Source organism: Symphalangus syndactylus, chromosome 11, assembly GCF_028878055.3.
Source record: "Symphalangus syndactylus isolate Jambi chromosome 11, NHGRI_mSymSyn1-v2.1_pri, whole genome shotgun sequence".
Classification (NCBI taxonomy): Eukaryota; Metazoa; Chordata; class Mammalia; order Primates; family Hylobatidae; genus Symphalangus; species Symphalangus syndactylus.
This window is the reverse complement of record NC_072433.2, coordinates 30,466,010-30,486,184: the sequence shown is the minus strand read 5'-3', so window position 1 is coordinate 30,486,184 and position 20,175 is coordinate 30,466,010. Positions and strand designations below refer to the sequence as shown.

Here is a 20,175-nt window from a genome sequence, read left to right as displayed (position 1 = left end):
ATGTAATTGAACAAGAATGTCTTTGTTTAGCAGGAATTATATGTTAGCATATCACCAAATCTAATGTGCATCTTTAAATCATATGGGATTTTCAATTACTCTTTTTAGCAGTGGAGTAGAGGGGTTATATTTAATAATTTATCGCTCTCTTACCCTATGTCCAGTTATTATTATTTTTTTTTTTTTTTTTTGAGACGGAGTCTCGCTCTGTCACCCAGGCTGGAGTGCAGTGGCGCAATCTCGGCTCACTGCAAGCTCCAGCTCCCGGGTTCACGCCATTCTCCTGCCTCAGCCTCTCCGAGTAGCTGGGACTACAGGCGCCCGCCACCACGCCCGGCTAATTTTTTGTATTTTTAGTAGAGACGGGGTTTCACCGTGGTCTCGATCTCCTGACCTCTTGATCCGCCCGCCTCGGCCTCCCAAAGTGCTGGGATTACAAGCGTGAGCCACCGCGCCCGGCCCCTATGTCCAGTTATTTAAGTCATCTGCATCATTCTGCTTCACATATCTTTATCAACCTCTATCCCACTATATGAAATCAGTTTTAGGAACATCATTTATTATCCAAACTACGGAGATAGTCATCTAATGGTCTCATATATCTCAACTTAATTACCGCAAATCATTTCCCACCTGGTGGGCAAAAATGATCTTAGCACACATGAAGTTGGAATGTCACTGCCTGAAATCATTTACTGGTTTCCTTTGCCCACACTATGAATACTAACCTTACAGGCTATCACACAAGACCCTCTGTATCTTCACATTAAGCTACTCATATAGTCTTTATCCTTCCTCTTGGCCCTTCCTTCCTTCCTGATACATCAAAGCCCTTGTCTATTGCAGAACATACCATCAATTTCCCAAAATATATCATTATTACTACCCTGCTTATGATAACATGCGCTTCCCTTTGTATGGTGCCTCTCTTTTAAGATTAATAAAATGTAGATGACTTTACCCTTTTTAATCTTAGTATGTTTTTAGAGCACTTACAGTTATATCACTTGTTTGTTTTGTCTTCTTGCTTACTAGTATGTAATCTCTATTAAGTCTAACACCATACTTCTTTGGTTCACCAATAATTATACGTGTGTGTATGTGTTTGTGGCTACGTGTGTGCACACAGATACGCACTTTAAATAGCGTAAACTCTTTTCTACTAGCTGGTATTTTTTCTTTATCTTGGCTTCGAATACACCTTGCTTTCTCTTTGATCACCAAGGTTTTCACAGTCTATGTATCTGATTACTTTCTGTATTTCTCACATTATTTGCTGTCTATCTTAGCTAGATAGCTAGATAGGTATAGATGCATATAGATAGAAAGATGGATAGATAGATAGATAGATAGATAGATAGATAGATAGATAGATGATAGATAGATAATAGATAGATATCACATAATTATGATGGCAAATAAAAAAATAATTATTATCTTGAAATTTACCACTGGAACTATCTTAGCTTATTTATATGTTAGGATCATTCGACCCGCGTTATCTCGTACCTCGTACTTTGGAAAATAGATAGGGATAATCTATTTCTTTGTATATTTGAGAAAACAAATGGTTTTTAAAATAAATGACCACTTGGGAATGACTCCATGGTTTCTAATTACATTGGCATCCATTCTCCCAATGATTCTTAGGAAGATATGGGGATTGAGTGAGGCAAAATGTCCTTCTTCTCTACCCTACCCCTGAATATTGGGGAAGTGATCATAAGTGAAGATGACTTACAGGCTCAAGCCCATGGCTCCAAGCATCACATCCTCTGTTTTTCCACTCCATTAGGAAACCACAATCTAAATGTGAATTTGACTTTATTAAACATATGTACTTTTTAACAAGTCAATGAAATTTTGGCACATAAAATTGAATCATGCTTCAATAAGGGACTCTTTCATTTCAAGAAATGAGTTGGTACTTTCTTACGTAATACAAATATTTCTTTTTTGATAATTAGAAAAATTAAAACATATATTAATGTTGTTTTGGGGGTATAGAAGATTTTATATATACAGCTTACATAACAAGTCTAAAATATTAACATGAGAAGACTTCAAATTCAAAGAACCACGATTCGAAATCAAGCACTCAAGAATTTTTGCTGTTGTGTTTTTGTTGCTGTTGATATTTTTTTACTTTTGCTTTTGGTTGAATGTACTGGGTAGTTAAAATTTTTGTTGTTCACTATATCATTTTTAATATAGTTATTTTTAGAAATGTTTACAGTCTAAACATGTTTTCCTTTCAGAATCACTACATCCAACACATTAATCATAATAAATTATGTCCTCAACAAAATATATATGTATAAAATGTGATTACTTCACATAAAAGTACAATTTAAACATTTAAGGAAAAAGAGCTTTAATTTTGAACGTTTTTAGAATAATAGTAATATCAAGTTTAAAGCTTTGTAAAGTTCACTGACAGTAAGTAATATGTCTAAAGTGTATAAATTGTTTAACTCTTGCATTAATAGTCAAGTTGTTGCTCTATTTAAGTGGCATGGGAAGTTTTCTAAAGCCCAAACCTATGGCTTTGCTCCACACTTCTGGCTTTCTCAGCTTCTCTCATTAATCTTGCAGTAAATGATGCTAATGCAGGAGTTGCAGGGTGTAACAGAGTCTGCTTATTCTCTGTTTGTGGTCCCCAGTGGGTATGAGGTTGTAGCAATTAAGGCAGTGTGTGTGCTGTTTTGGGGCACCACAAAGATAGATTAATTAGGTTGCCAATGGTCCCAGTGACATTGCCAATGGAGCTTTTGATGGGCCTGGTCCAAGGTGATTTAGTCTGACGATATTGATGGATAGACAATCTTAAAAGAAGGGAAATAACTATGAGAAGTAAAGGGGGAGCATCTGGTGTCTGTAACAATGAACACACCAGGGCTACAGTTGCCTGAGATGAAAATCCTTCTCGTTAATGAAATAAGTCTTAAGGAGAACATCAAAATACTGATAATCAATTTTGGAATATTTTTGATCTTACAAGCTGATTTAAAAAGATAACTTAAATAGTTAATATTAGTTGATAACTAATAGCTATTGTGAGTAAATTATCTAAAATCTGTAAGCTCATGTATACAATTGAATATTGTTCCATTTGAAATAGTCCCTTGAAAGCCTAGACTCTTATTTCAAAGACACAGATATCGTTAAAACTTGATCAGAAACCAGTTTTGTTATCCTTATCTCAATGTAAATGTCACGGTATAGAAAGGCTGAGGTAGTAATTTAATTTAATTTAATTTAAAGTAACTTTTTTTCAGAGTCCACAAGGCATTTTATTTGTAAACATGTATTACATCTCTAGAAAAATAATCCCAGGACTTTTCCTCCTGTGTGTTTTCATCTTACTTCTTCATGGTCCATGATGCCCCTTGAGGTTTGTACAATGAAACCAAACTGGCGGACTGGGAGCACATTATTCTGTCATTTTTCTAGACCTTTGAGTTTTACATCAACTCTGGGGCTAATCATCCCACACTTGTTTAGCCTGCCTGTGAGGGTCACGACAATTTTCCCAGCTCTGTGACCATCAATGATTTCAGATTTGCCAGTGTAGCCATGCTTCATCATCAGAGTTAGAAACCGAATGATGACTCTGGAGCACAGCCTAATGAGAAACTGGCGTTTTCCTCTCTTTTCAGCATCGCTGATGCCCTTGAGAGCATCAGCCAGCATATTCATGTGCGCCATTGTGGTGCAGAAAGATGGCAGGAAGAGTTAAAGGGTAATTTTTAAATGAGAAATTAGTTGGCTTTGGAACAGAGAGAGTAGATGCTTCCTCACTCAAACCTAGAATGATAGCCTGGAGTGGGGGAACACAACTGTATGATTTCTAATTTATGCTCCCAAATTCTAGAGTTACAAGGCAAGTCCATAGCAAGAGCATAACAAACTACACTGTAGGAAGTAATCTTTTGCCCACTGACCATCTACATCATATTTCCAGTTTTAATGCTAGAAAGAAGAGGCTAGGGAAAATGTTACAGAGATCAATGGCTATTGAGAGAGGCTCTGAGGGCCTGAAAAGGGGAATTCTGTTTCATATGGGCCTCTAAGAACCAGAGACCAAGAATCAGAAGCCTCCCAAGAGTGTATTCTCATCTGACACATTGATAGGGAAGTGAGACAGTCATAGTGATGGTAGTTTAAAACACACTTCAAAAATCACTCCATGAAAAATGTAGTCAATGTTAAATTTGTCTCCAGGAAGATTTCCGTGACAAAAACTACAGCAGTGTCAATCAAGTTAGATCTTTTTTTTTGCCCTCTTAACTACCATGCATGACCTCTCTACTCCCAATACACGAATATGTACTCAGAACCTGGTGAAATTAAAACAAAGGCACAGCTAAAAACTTAGCAGATGGCAATGGGGAAAGAATGCAAAGGAAGTAGATAATGTAAACCCAACCCCAGGTCACAATGCAGACATTCTACCTACTGTGAGCCAGAGTTGGGAGAGTAGGGAAGATACCACTACAAATTAAGACCAGAGTGCTGGTTATTACACTCGTGTCAACATTTTAATTGTTAAACTACTGCTTGGAGGTTTGGAAATGACAAGCTAACTTATTAACTAAGATTGAACAGAGAAGAGCAAGACTCATGTGAGACTTCGAACAGAACAGGGGACAAACTAGCTCCAATAAAAGTGTTTACAAGCACAGTAAAAGGAAAAAAATCATAGGCCTACTTGCACAAAAGAAATATGGAAGGGAAATCTCTGGTTTGAAAGAGTATGATATCAAAATGATATCTACTGAAAGGAAAGATCACAAAAATGACAAATATGTAGATAATATAAAATTATATTTTGTATCTTAATTTTTACCAGTTTAGAACAAAGCTAACATATACAGAATATTAGACTACATATATTAGTCTAACATATACAGAATATTAGACTACATAAAACAATAATAGAACAATTCTGTTATAAGGGTACCCAATTATACCAAAAAAATTATATCCATGTAAGTAGGTTGGAATAAATACATACATGTGTGAATAAATACAGTAGTAGTAACAATTGTTGCTCTTCTGAAGAGTTCAATATATAGCCTTATTTAATCCAATCACTCTAAATTGGAATGTGTAGTTCTATATAAAAGTGTGTACATAAATAATTAGTATAATATAATTATAACTATATATGTTATATATTCATAAGCTTGTAATATTTATATTTGTATACTATATGCAATATATAAAATACAAATGCATTTTATCTGCATATATTAATGTATGGTTTGTATGTTTCTATGTACATATTTATGCACGTGTATATAACCAATACAGGAAATATAATGTGATACTAATAAATTGGAAATCAATAAATCATTAGTTATAAATACCATAAATAAATATTAAGAATATATTCTGAAGTAAATGAAAATAAAAATGCAACATATTAAATAACATGATCCAGGTAAAGCAGTCCTTAGAGGAAAATTTATAGCTATATATTTATACATGAAAGATAAAAGTTCAAAATAATAATCTAAGCTTTTACATTTGGAAACTATCAGAAGATAATATGCACATTCCAAAATAAGGATAAGAAAGATAATAGTTTGGATAAAGAAAAATTTCATGTAACAGGAAAAAAACACAATAAAGAAAAATCAACAAAGCTGCAAGTTGATTATTTGAAAAGGTCAAATAAAGTGATAAATATATATTTAGAATAATCAAGAAACAATAAAAGAGAAATGAATTATCTATATAAAAACAATACAGGGGATATCACTACATGTGCTATGTAGAGCAAAAGAATAGAAAGAAAATGTTATGTAAAAATATGTACTACATTTGATAAGGTACATTAAATGTATGTATTCTTTAAAAATCCAATTTAACAAAAGGAATGTAAGATGAAATGGATAACAATAGTATTAAATAACTTAAATTTTTATTACAAACTTCACAAAGAAAGTTTCTGTCCAACATTGAATTTATTTGGGATTTATGTCAAATATTTATGGAAGAAATAATACTTAATTTACCCAAATACTTTTGTAATAAAGAAAAGGAGAGTATAATTTCCTGCCCACATTTTTCATAACACACTGCTAAATTCTAACAAACATTCAGGGGAGAAAAAGAGAGAATAAAGAAGAAAAGTCAACAGATAGAAAAAGCATTTGAAAAAATTCAGCACCAATTTATGACAAAATTTTCAGCAAACTAGATATAGAATAGAATGAAACTTTCTCAGAACATATAAAGGCAACTATGATTGCAGCCAACAACAATAATTTAGTTAATTTTGATCACTTTCTTTCTATTACCAGAAGCAAGGCAAGGGTATTTTTCTTCATTTCTATTCAACATTGCAGTAATGTTTATAGCCATTTCAAAAATGCAAGAGAAAGAAGAAGGCCTTCATAAAAAGAAGTAAAACATTATTTATTCGCCAAGTATCTAGTAATTTACACTGAAAATCTAGTAATCTAAAAATCTAATAAAAATACAAAGCCATGCATAGGAAATGAATTTAGCAAAATTCTAGGATGCAATACCAATATAGAAAAGTATGAGATATATATGTAAATATATGTGTGTATAAATATATGTATGTATATATAGGTATTCAACAACACAGGGAAATAACATTAAACTTAAAATATATTCATAATAGCATCAAATGAAAACACTTAACAATAGGTTTTATTTAAAATATGCAAATAAAGCACAGATTTTTAATAAATAATTAAATAAATTAACATTTTTTACAGAAAGAAATTGCAGACCTACATAAATTGAGTTACAGACCATGTTTGTGTTTTAAAAGTCTCAATATTAAGATGCCAATTCTCCCCAAATTTAAATGATATACTGAACACCATCCCAATTAAGTTTCCAGGAGTTTGTTTTGTGAAAATTGACAACTCAATTCTAAGACTTGTATGGAAATTCAAATAATCCAGATTAGCCAAAATAATTTTGTAAAAAATAATCAAATTAAAAGGCCTTGAATTATCTTGTCTCAAGGCTGAAATAAAGCTACTGTAATCAAAACAATGTGGTATTGATGCAATTAAAGACATATAATTTAGAGTTGCAGAATAGTGTCCAGAAATATTTTAACACATACATGATCAATGAATAGTGAGTAAAGTTATAAACAATTTTGAGTGTTTACTTATATCAAACAGCAGCTTATTTGAGATATCAATATATAAATGTAACATTTTAGAACACATAATGTGTTTGCAACCTTGGGGTAAAGAATGCTTTCTTATGTTGAACACAGAAATCACTGTACATGAACATTTTATAAAAGGAAAAATTTGACTTTAACAAAATTAGTAAGATTTGCTCTCAGAAAAAGCAAAACTTAGAAAACAGAAAGGGAAGAACTTGACTTGAAAATATAAAACAGAATTGGACCTTGAATTATAAAGTACTTTTACAACTCAATGATAGGTACACAAACAGCCCAATTTAAAAATGATTAAAAGATGCAACTTAAACACAGAGGAAAGGCTTAAAAATGAGTGTATGATAAAGCAAATATGGTACAATTAGTAGAAAATGGGTGTTGGGTACACACATTCTCATATCAACATTCTTTCAATTTTGTCATATATTAGAATTGTTTATAGTAATAATAATCAACTAAAAATATTGAGCTGTCCATTTACAATTGAAGTACTTCATTTTGGTAAATAGTGTTTCTAGAGCAAAGGTTCTCCAATTTTACTGCACATAAATATGATATGTGAGTTACAAACAACTGCAACAACAACAAACAATGCAACAAAACAGAAGGTATTGGCTCTACTTTGATTCTAATCTGATTGGTGTAATAGTCATTTATATTTTTAGAACCTTCCCAGGTTATTAAAATGTACCTTCAGATTTTGGAACTACTGATGTAAGGCTTTGTACACAAATAATTCACCTGGACTTGTTGTAAATGCACATTCTGATTTAGTAAGTCCAGGTTTTGAAATTGTACATTTTCAGTAAGCTTCTGTAAGGTCCAGCCATACAGGGCCTGTGGGTTTTTCTCTTCATGTGCGGAGACGATAGATGGTAGAAATAAAGACATAAGACAAAGAGATAGAAGAAAAGATAGCTGGGCCCGGAGGACCACTACCACCAAGACGCGGAGACCCGTAGTGGTCCTGAATGCCTGGCTGCAGGCAAGAGGGCAGGGTAAGGAGTGTGAGTCTTCTCCAATGATGGGTAAGGTCACGCAAGTCACGTGTCCACCGGACAGGGGGCCCTTCCCTATTTGGTAGCCGAGGCGGAGAGAGAGAGGGGACAGCTTACGTCATTATTTCTTCTATGTATTTCTCGGAGAGATCAAAGACTTTAATACTTTCACTAATTCTGCTACTGCTATCTAGAAGGTGGAGCCAGGTGTACAGGGCGGAACATGAAAGTGGACCAGGAGTGTGACCGCTGAAGCACAGCATCACAGGGCGACGTTTAGGCCTCCGGATGGCTGCGGGCGGGCCTGACTCATGTCAGGCCTTCCACAAGAGGTGGTGGAGCAGACTCTTCTGTAACTCTCCACGTCAAAGGGAGACTGCCTTTCCCGGTCTGCTAAGTAACGGGTGCCTTCCCAGGCACTGGCGTTACCGCTAGACCAAGGAGCCGCCAGTGGCCCTGTCCGGGCATGACAAGAGGGTTCACACTCTTGTCTTCTGGTCACTTTTCACCATGTCCCTTCAGCTCCTATCTCTGTATGGCCTGTTTTTTCCTAGGTTATAATTGTAGAACAAAAATTATTATAATTTGGAATAAAGAGTAATGCTACAAACTAATGATTAATAATATTCATATGTAATCATATCTATAATCTATTTCTAGTATAACTATTCTTATTGTATATATTTTCTTTATTATACTGGAACAGCTTGTGCCTTCGGTCTCTTGCCTTGGCACCTGGGTGGCTTGCTGCTCACAAGCTCCTAAGTGATGTAGATATTGATGGACCAGGTGGCCCTGTCCATCTGGTGTGTCCAAAACAGAACACATTTTCTGTTCCCAGGTCTGCCATCATATCACATTAAGTGTGCATCAGAACGTCCAGGAGAGCTTTTTGAACATGAAATTGCCAAACCGTATTCGCATCACCAACTACTTCTGATTGAATAATTTTGGAATATGACTCAAGGATGTTCAGGTCTAGAAAGTTCTCAGGTGTTGTTGGTCCTCTTGGAATAAGAACCAACTTTGAGAATCATTACTCTAAAGCTGTGCTGTTCAATGTGGTAGTCAATAGCCACATGTGTTTGTCAATAGCCACATGTGGTTATTAAATATATGAAATGTGACCAGTTCAAATCTAGACATTCTTTTAGTGTAAAATACTAAATTTCTAGATCTAAGTAATGTAGCTGAAATTGAAAAAATAATGTGAACTATCTCAATTTTATATTGATTTAATGTATAAAGATAGTGTTTTAGGTATCTTTGTGAGTAAATTATACTGTTAAATTAATTTTCCTTCCTTTTAAACTTCTAATGTTGCTAATATAAGAATTAAAATTGTATATATGGCTCAGGTTATTGTCTTGCATTTTATTTCTATTGGCCAGCACTGCTGTAGAGTCTTATCAAGAGTTTGTGCTAGATCCCTGATCTGAATTTTGCTTGTCCACCTAATTTTTTGTATCTGTTAAATGAGATGTGATCAAACGGATTCTTAACATCAAAAATTTTGAGATATAATCTCTTGTAATTTCTCCTTTTATTATTTTATAACTGGTTCAGAAAGGGACTTCTATTAATACTCAGTTACAAAAGTATATGGACCACCTTTAACTAAAATTGTGAACATTTCTTCAGGTAATTTCAGTGGCAAAACTTACTCTCTAGCTCTACCTTTCATAATAACCTCTGGCAACCTGTGGCCTCACAGAGAGGGTCTCCTTCTTCCCGATCTCTTTTCCAACTGCCTGCTTTTGTTCTATTTCCTTTATCTGAGATATTCTTTTTCCTCTTTTGCCTATGAAAATCCTGGTACTCCTTCAAATACCAGCATGACCCATCTGTGGGAACTGATCACTTACTCTTCTGACTCTACCTGTCTTGCCCCCACCTCTATGCTTATCCCTTTAAAACAGAATTTTTCTCCTTACTTCAATAATCTAGTGTGATGTCCTATGTCTATCCCTGCACTAATGAGCTCTGTGACTACTAAGACCATAAAACTTTCTGTTCGCCTCATCTTTAGTGCTTAACTTAGTTTACGTGTGGTGCCTGCTCAGGGCTTGTTTGCAGAATACATTCCCATTTTTGTATGCATGTGTATGTATTTGTTAACTTATAAAAGCAATTTGTGAAGATGTGATGTATTCTTGGGTTTTATTTAAAACGCTGCTTCGGAGCTGGAGTTGCCTCATTAGCAATTCACTAGGGTAATAATTGCATGTGACACCACAAACGTATTGTGTCCTATTTTCTAAATCCTTGGGTGGAAATAAAAACAAGGGTTGGATCTTAAACAAACACAAAATAGAGAGCTATTTCCTTCCTGTGTTACAGCTCCTAGTCTGACAAGGTAAATTATAATGTTCCTACCTTGGAAAGATGTTTTCCCTATTTATTTTGAGAATTCACCATAAGTAATATTCCCCTGCAGCTTAAAATTTTAGCCTTAATTTGACTTAAGAAAAAGTCTTCCTTTAAGCTAGCATTAGTATCTTCGATTTTAATATTATTAGCTAAACACAGTCTTTTTAGAATAAGCATTGATAAGAAATGGAGGTTGCACATCTAAATGGAGTGATGTAAATAACAGAAGATAAAAGTAGCTGTTTTTCTGGTATTCTTCTTCCAGTTAAGAATTATCCTGTGTGACTCCCCCTATCCACAACCCCTAAATATAATATAGGCCCACGAGAAATATTTAATTTCATTTAAGTAGTTGCCTATTGCAATCACAGAATATACCCATTTGGTGCTTCATAAAGGCCAAAAGCATGAAAATATAACCAAGAAGAAGTCCAAAATCACTCGCGCAAGCTAGACTCCCATCTCCACCCTCTCAGCATCCAATTTACGGTCAGACCACAAAAAACCACAGAAAAGTTGAGTAATTAACCATTCCAAACCATTCAATATATACTTGACGAAACTTTTCTGGAAAAGTAAATTGTTTTTCCAATGTTAACTCATACTTAGCCAGAGTTTAATCATCAACAATTTATCTGGATACCGTTCCCAGTCCTTTTTAACCACCATACAATGTGAGGAGCCCTCTGTGAGGGGCCCTCTATCCTTTCATATTCCATTTATTCTCTTTTTCCAGTTCACTTCTAACTCCAGAATCCCCCTTGCACATTGCAGACACCGTTCCAAAGTAGGTCGGTAGTTTCTTGTTGAGTAACACCTTACTGTCATCAAACAGAAATTAACCTGAGCCTAAATGAAAAGGCCCTATAATGACCCTTCAAAAGCCAAGAGAAGGATCTGCCTGAAGGATACTTTGACATAGCTAAGTTCTTCAATCAATTTTTTTATTTATTAAAATAGTTAAATATCAGGCCAGGCACGGTGGCTCACGCCTGTAATTGCAGCACTTTGGGAGGCTGAGGCAGGAGGATCACAAGGTCAGGAGTTCAAGACCAGCCTGGCCAATATGGTGAAACCCCATCTTTACTAAAAAATACAAAAAAAAAAAAAAAATTAGCCGGGCATGGTGGTGTGCTCCTGTAGTCCCAGCTACTCAGGAGGCTGAGGCAGGAGAATCGCTTGAACCTGGGAGGTGGAGGTTGCAGTGAGCCGAGATCGCACCACTACACTCCAGCCAGGGCAACAGAGTGAGATTCTGTCCCCCCCAAAAAAAAAAAAAAAAAAAATAGTTAAATATATTTGAGGGGAAAAACTGCTAAACCATGATATTAATTAGAAGAACTTCTATAGTCTTTGTTACGCTAATTATTGTAAATTGTGAAAATCCATGTTGGGGATATTGTTTGCTACTTTTTCAACTTTGACTAAAAATCTCTCTCTTTTTTTTTTTTTTTTTTTTTTTGAGATAGAGTCTTACTCTGTCGCCTAGGCTGGAATGCAATGGCTTGATATCAGTTTACCTCACCTCAATCTCTGACTCCCGGGTTCAAGTGATTCTTCTGCCTCAGCCTCCCCAGTAGCTGGGATTATAGGTGACTGCCACCATGCCCAGCTAATGTTTGTATTTTTAGTAGAGAAGGGGTTTCACCGTGTTTGTCAGGCTGGTCTCGAATCCCTGACCTCAGGTGATCCATCTGCATTGGCCTCCCAAAGTGCTGGAATTACAGGCATGAGCCACTGTAAAAATCTTTACACACACACAAATACATGCACACACGTCTGCACATATGCACAAGCACCACATTTACAAATATCAAACAGCTAGTGCCAGTGCTCCATGGAATATATTTGGGAAATGCAGATTTATAGAAAAAAAAAGGGGGGAGATGCTTTGTTTTGGGTCACATGATAGCGACTGTCTAATAAGGGAGATTAAATTATTCCAAGAATATAAAATCAAAGATTAAATATTATTAAAGAGCTATTGGCATTTATGGATCTTCAGAAATTTGAAGTGTTTCTGCAATTAATATGAGAGAAAGACATGAGCAAAAAGTCAAGGAGAGTTTGGAAAATAAGAGACAGAACGGGATGTATTATGAACATAGCCAGAAGGTTGGTTCTTAACAGCAATGGTTCTAAAACAGTGATGAGTGATCTCCCCACTCTGTCTTCCCAAAGGCATGTGGTAACACCTGGTGACATGATGTGGTTGTCTCACTGGTGTGAGAGCAAGCATGTTATTGGCATCTAGTGGTTTGATGCTAGGGATTCTGCCAACCATCCCTAGCACTTGTAGTGCGGAGGCTAGCCCCACCATCATCACCACTGTCACCACTGTGGAGGCTTACCTCTCTTGATATGCCAATAGTGGCACTGTTGAGAAGCCTCGCTCTGTAGCCTCCTGTGTGTAAGGGCACGCCAGTCTTGGGATCATGGTTAAGGTTATATGGAGGATTTAGAATTTTAAGAAAAATAATGCGTATTTTTCAGTTGTCAAGAGAGAATCAGGATTTTTTTTCCCTAGGCAAGATACTGGTCGTTAAACTTGAAATGACAAATTTATAAATACATAGGTGGATGCAGGGGTAGGATGAAAGGAGGGAAAAGTCAAGATGAGGCTAAAGTGAGAGGTGGTGAGGCAGTTATACGTATGAAAAAATAACAGGCTCAGATAGTCTTATTACTGCTATCATAAGCAATATTTGGGCATATGGCCTCCTAGAATTTTTAAAATAATTTATGACACTGTATCACTGTATACTATATTATACTGCATATCATGAATTTATTAGGCAGGGGACCCTACTATGTGCTATTTTGTAAATCTACAATTAAATACTGTTTCATATATATACATATATACATATACATACGTATACACATATATACATATATATGATTTTTCTAGATTAAAACATATATATATTCCAGATCAAGTGATGACACTCAGTAGAAGGAGGGCAACAGAGACCTACATAGTTTCTTTGAATCTCTGCAGTTTCTCATTTTCTAACTCTTAACTCCTTGAAGACATCAGTTTCATTGAATCTCTGTAGTTTCTCGTTTTCTAACTCTTAACTCCTTGGAAGACACCTTGTGTCTTTGATTTGGCCAGAAGAACTGCATGTTAGTATCCTGGCCACTAGATGGCAATAGCAAGACAGTGTTTGATGATAGCAGGTTCTTGGTGTCTAGGTTTAAAAAAAAAATACTTTTTTTTTTTGTTTGGTAATTCAATTTGTGACTGTCTATCAGAAAAGGATAAGGAGATTTCAGAGGCAGACGGCAAAGGGAAAAAGGAAAGAGCATTAGTGGTACAATTTCTTTATAAGAAACAAGAAATAGAGCTGCTTTTCTGTACACCACAAACCTGCCCTTTCTCCAAGTGAAAATATTTCACACAATTGTAGCCCTACATTTAATAGCTGTGCATCCCTTAGCAAAGGCAGGTCCTTACAGGGCAATCACCATCACCCTCCTTTCCCACATACAAATACTTGAAAGCGGTGTCTGTTTTGTTTTACATTTACTGGTAAGGATAATCCCATTTTAGTTTACAGTTTTATCCACTAAAGACATTTCTCTGCCGTAAACCCATAAACATATTTCATTCATCTACAGTAATGTGTCAGTAGTGGTATGTTGGCCAGCCTAGGAATCAGCATCAAGATCAGAATTCTATTTTTATTTGAACCATGCAATATATCAAATATTTCATAAATGGCTTGTCTTTGTCCATGTTTTAGACAAGCATGCTACCACCTTCATTTAACCGCCTAAAGGGAATCCAAACATTTCTGCTCTCTGTCCTTATTTTCCTCAGATTTGCTAACAGATTGTGCTACTGTTAGCTAAAGTTATCAAAATATCTGATAAACGGAGTGGCATGTGGTACAGTGTAAATTTTTTTATGGAATGGGTGGGTGGATGGGAAGAGAAGCAATAGTTATGGTGAGGTGACCAAGAATAATAAAAGATTGAAGAAATTTTAAAAAATGTTTAATTACCATTCAAATGTACTTCTAAGTTCATTGTTGGTATAAAAAAACATTCTATTTCTGCATTTTTAAAATGTGTGAGAATCTGGATATTTATGTATGTATAATATTGTCTCCCCAAAACATTCTGTTCTCAGGATGGATGACTTTTTGGAGATTAGAGTATGTTTTTAATGTGTATTCAGGAGACATTTTAATTGTTCTGTTTTGAAGGAGAATAGCTTATTTCACTGATACCCTTGCTTGTTTTCCTTTTCTTTTTTTCTTTTCTTTCCTGTCTTTTATTTTTTTCTCTTCCTTTCTTCTTTTCTTCTTTCCTTTTCTCTCTCTCTCTCTTCCTCATTCTGTCTCTCTGTCTGTCTCTTTTCCTCCTTTTTTTAAAAAGTATCTATAAAACCACTTTGTGAGGTGCTTGTGATAGAGGGACATTGTTGTTACTCATATTGAACTTGCTTTAAAATTTCGTGGTATCAAAAACTAGGATGTGTGGTGACTCTTCGAAAAGGTACTATTCAGGTTGAGACTTGGAGAATGACTCTTTGAACATTCAGCGGTGGGGTGGGTGGAGGCATCATGGTGGGGACGGGGCAGATGGTGTGGCTGTTCAGGACTGCGGGACAATATAGGTGAAGTCTTTAAATATATATGGAACTTTGTTTCTTCCACAAAATGAAATAGGATTAAGTGTTTGAAGCCCAAGAGGAAAGGAGAAAAGAATACTTGTTGAATTTGGATAAGCACATCACATAAGATCATACATTTTAACAACAGAGGAGACTGTTGGATCTTAAAATATATGTATATTTTTATGTATATGTATATTATAGATTGCCTCCTGTTCTTCATTGAGAATCTATGAGAATACTAAAGGCCAATTAAAGGGTAATCAATACATTACTCACAAACACTAAAATAGAAAAATAAGGAAAACAAATCTTTTCTAAATAATAATGTTAACACACAAATTTAAAATTACAGTGGGTATAAAACCTGTTACACATTTAAATCACATGATGGTTTAAAAACATATCATGTTAAGCTCTCTTAAATATGCAGATTTAATATTGTGTACCTCTAGTGCTTCTAAGTTATTCATGTTTGTTTTCAGATGATTATAATGTATAATGTGCAATTAAGATTGAGAAACATGGTACCAAGGAGGAGGCATATACATTGCTAACTGTGGGACTAGTCCCTTTTTAAAAATTAGTTCAGCCTGTGTGTCCTTGTGAAGTATATTTACTTAAATAAGTTCAATATTTAGAGGAACTGGCAGGCCTCTAGTTCATCCTGTGGGAAGCTTGAAAGGAAATATAGCTAAGAGGTCACATGATAAGACACCATGATAAGTGGGACCTGCCACTAGCTTCCCCTCGTCCACCTTTCTTTCTGCAATCCGAGAGAACATTAGTCCCATAGACACAGGCAAACTTGCAGACTATCTGAGCAGAATTCACACTGCAGACCTGCTTCCAAGGGAGTAAACAGGAAAGGATTTGGGAAGTTTGATTATTTTTCTTGCAGAGTGGGGGTTGAGGGAAAGGAGAGGCTTTGGGGTGAGGATATGCATTTTTGTTTTCAAATATAAATAGAGATATTCCATATGTTAATTGTTTGCTTGCATATGAGAGAGGTAGCCATGAAGTCCGGACAGGTAACAAAGTGAAAACAAAGAAGAGAGAGAAAAGAAAGGTAAAATAAAACAATACAACACAGACAAAAAGGAAAGAAAAGCCACAGACAGTGCAAAAATAGTTAATGTTATAAACGAATTAGCCTTAGCCACAAAGAGGCAAGTCTGATCATCTTACATTGATGAAGCTGACTAGGGTTTCTCATGTACAAAAGTTAATCATTAACGTATCCTCTGAAAAGCTTTAGGAATGTGACTGTGATGTGTATGTACATGGCACACCCTTCTGTGTAGCAGATCACATTGTTCTTCCCTTTAACACATCCACATACAGGCATAAGCCATGTCTTGGCCATTTCTCACTTCAGGATATAGTGAGTGATTTATTGGGGTCCCTGTTTTAGTAAGGACAGACATCCGTGGCACCTCCTTCTCATTCAGGACCTATTTTATTGAATGTCTTCAATTATGAGAGTGAAGAATATTGCCACCTGCTAGAGACTTGACTTCTCATATTCTACCTTCAAATCCTCCTTGGAATTCTTCAAATCCAACTGTAGAGCAATTTGCATAGACCTGACTAGTCTAGTGGGCTACTTTTATGAACTCTGGAGAAATAAAGAAGTAAGGTGAGTGGATACCCCATGCCCTATTTTGTATGGGGTTCCTCATAAAAGAGGGAGCCATCAAACCTGGGAACTAAGTTTGGAGGAGTCACCCTCCTGGGGCTGTGAAGGGTGACCTGTATCCCAGCTGAGAGCAGCAGGAAAGACCAAGACACAAGGGGATGCTCTGGTCAGCTTGTAGATTTAGAAATGAAGACAAAATTCTCTGCTCCCATCTTCAGGTTAAAGCATAGATTCTCAAAGTGTGGGATATTTGTCACTGGTAATTTTCAATTTTAAAATACCAGAGATTTTTAGAAAAGCATTTTCTTATACTCACCTATCCATTTATTTCAAGAAGAATATCTTGGTGTTATGTGGCTATTTTTTACCATTTCCCTAATATGTGCTAATTCATAAATTTGACAAAGAAATTGGCTTCAGGCTCAAAATCTCAGACTAACAGTAGTATTTAGCCAATCTTTAATAATATTGTCTTGGTTAGTTTATATTTCAGATTTTATAGCAAGGGTTGATTGTTTATAGTTTATAGTAATCACATAAATTTTATTTGAAAATAAATTTATTTAGGTTAAATATTAGCCAAAGGGAGGAACACATTAAATAATTAGCAGCTTGTGGCTGGCACAATGTCTCATGCCTGTAATCCCAGCACTTTGGGAGGCCAAGGAGGGCAGATTGCTTGAGCTTAGGAGTTTGAGACCAGCCTGGGCAACCTGGCGAAACCCTATCTCTAAAAAAAAAAAAAAAAAAAAAAAAAAAGGAAAAAAAAGAAAGGAAAAATTAGCCAGGCCTGGTGGCTCACACCTGTAGTCCCAGCTACCCTGGAGGCTGACGAGGTGGGAGGATTGATGGAACCAGGCAGGCAGAGGTTGCAGTGAGCCGAGATCGTGTCACCGCATTCCAGCCTGGGCAAAAGAGTGAGACTTTGTTTCAAAATAAATAAATAAAATAATAATAATAATTAGCAGTATAGATAGCTCATGCATATGGGGAGGTTTATGAACAACTGAATCCTGATTATGATGCCAGGTCAGAGCAGTTGTTTTCTGTCCTGAATTGGCATCAGAATCACCTTAGGAATTTTAAATATATAGAAGCTAGGATCCTATCCTAGACCAATTAAATTAGAATTTCTAAGGAGTGGAGCCTGGACATTGATTTTTGTAAAGTTCCCCAAGTCATTTTACTGTGCAGCCAGTTTAGAGAACCACTGGGTTGGAGAATGCTGATTAAAAAAATAATAATAATAATAAAAAGTAGACGTTTTCACTCCAGCATACACTCAAACACAGAGATAGCCACAAATAAATAGGCACAATGATATAGCCATATAAACACTTTATTTAAAATTTAAAAGGCTTTCTTTTTAACAGAATAACAAATTGTAATTGAAAATAGACTACCCTCCCTTGCTCTGCAGATTCAACTGCCTGGGCGTCTAAGCACATTCTACTGGGACCAAGCTCAGGTTCAGCCATTAGCTTAATTTGTCACCTTGCGCAAGCCACTTGACTTCTCTGTGCACCAATTTCCATTTTTACAAAATAAAGGGAGAAAGGATGTTTGACATGGATAATCCCTAAAGACCCTTCCAGCTATAAATCTGTACAGTTTTTTATTTCAAATGGAAATGACCAGACAGTAAGCGTTTCCTGTTTGGTTTAGCATTAATGATGATAATTAAAAATAGAACCATAGATGTGGTACATGAGGTTTTACTCTCTTTTTTTTTTTTGTGCTGTAGATAGATTTTGAAAACTAATTTTTCTTTCCCTGGGCTGACAGTTCAGCCAGCAAGTAACCTTTTAAAAGCCTTCCTCAGAACAAGGAAACCAACTTGAGTATGCACAGAGAAGACATGGTTGACCTAGTAATGAGGACTGTGTAAAATTGCATCGATTTTCTTTTTTGACCTCCCTTTCCATTTAACCATTTGTCAATACTGGAGAAAGAAAGCTGTAGAATGTAATTTTTCAGCAACTGGAAAAAAATACCACTTGTCCAGGAGAAGGAAGTTGGAATACGATTTTGACGTGGAATCAGAGCTTCATACAGAGTGACTTTTCTCGAGTCTTATGTTGAATATAAACCCATGAGCTCAAATGAGTCTTTTGCATTCAGGTTTCCCTGAATTTTTGACTGACCTTACTCACCTTTGGCCTCCACATGTATCCTAGACTCCCTTCTTTTTCTTTTCTTTTTTTTTTTTTTTGTTATTTTCTAATCCAAATGTCTTTCAAGACAGTTTAGGGGCCACTTCTGTAAAGTATCCCATAATTACTTCAGTAAAATCTTTACCCGTTGACAAGGTTAGTTGTGTACCACACACCTATCAATACCCTAGTATCTATATCATCATCTCACAATTAGCTTATTTGTCTCACTTGTGAGAATGTTAGTTCTTCAAGGTCATGGGAATGTCCTTATTCATTTTTATCTCTCCAGGAGCTGACACCATGCCTGACACAGAGCACAGTTTTGGAAAATAGTCAACGACACTGATTCCTCAAAGATAAAAATGTTCCCAAACATCATGGACTCAAAAATTGTTATTTCTACTATGGAAATAATATATCTATCAGACAATCCACTTCTAATTTTTTCTCAAATAATCCATACTCAATTCCAGAAGGTGGGATTGGCTACAGTGTGTCATATTATCAGCCAGCACTGATCGATTGGTTATGCCTAGCTAAAGTATTGGGTTGATAAGAATTTTGAAAGTATATTTGCGGTGGCTAAAAGTGTCTTGATTATTAGGAATATCCAACATGGGTACTGGTACGAAGATTGCCAGTAAACAGATTTTGTGCTCGTTAAACCGAACTAGTTACTGGAATAGAAACAGGATTTAGTTAGCTGAGGTGTGCAGATAGCAGCTAGGCAAGCCTTTTAGAAGTAGGCTAGCAACAGAGAGAAAACAACCCAAAATTATGAGTGAACATGTGGGCCTACTGTGAGTTATATATAACGATGTTCTCCTATTTGAACCAATTTTTCTCAAATGAATTTCACCATTGTGTGTGTATGTGTTCCAGTTGCGACAGTGAGAAGATGAGGCAAAGTACTTACGCTCTGGAGAGATGAATTGCTTGCGGTATGATATGACCTTTTGGAAAACTAATATGATATTTTGATGTAAACACTGATGTCAGCCAAAGCCCCCCTTTCCACTTAAGGGTCAGTCAACTTTAGATTAAGATTCCCTGTGATATGATAATTATCTCTTTATTTATCTGTCTCTCCTTTTGGAATATGTTCAAGATCAGAAATGATAAATCATATTCATCTTTGTTTCTCTAGCATACACAGAGATTCTATAATGTGTGTGTTTGTGTGTGAATGTATGTATAAATTTAGG

At 35.7% G+C, this 20,175-nt stretch overlaps 1 pseudogene; it reads right to left on the bottom strand.

Moving 5' to 3' along the window:
- Positions 1–3,318: 3,318 nt before the first annotated feature.
- LOC129457462 (small ribosomal subunit protein uS8-like) lies at positions 3,319–3,708 on the bottom strand (annotated as a pseudogene).
- Between the last annotated feature and the right edge of the window lie 16,467 nt (positions 3,709–20,175).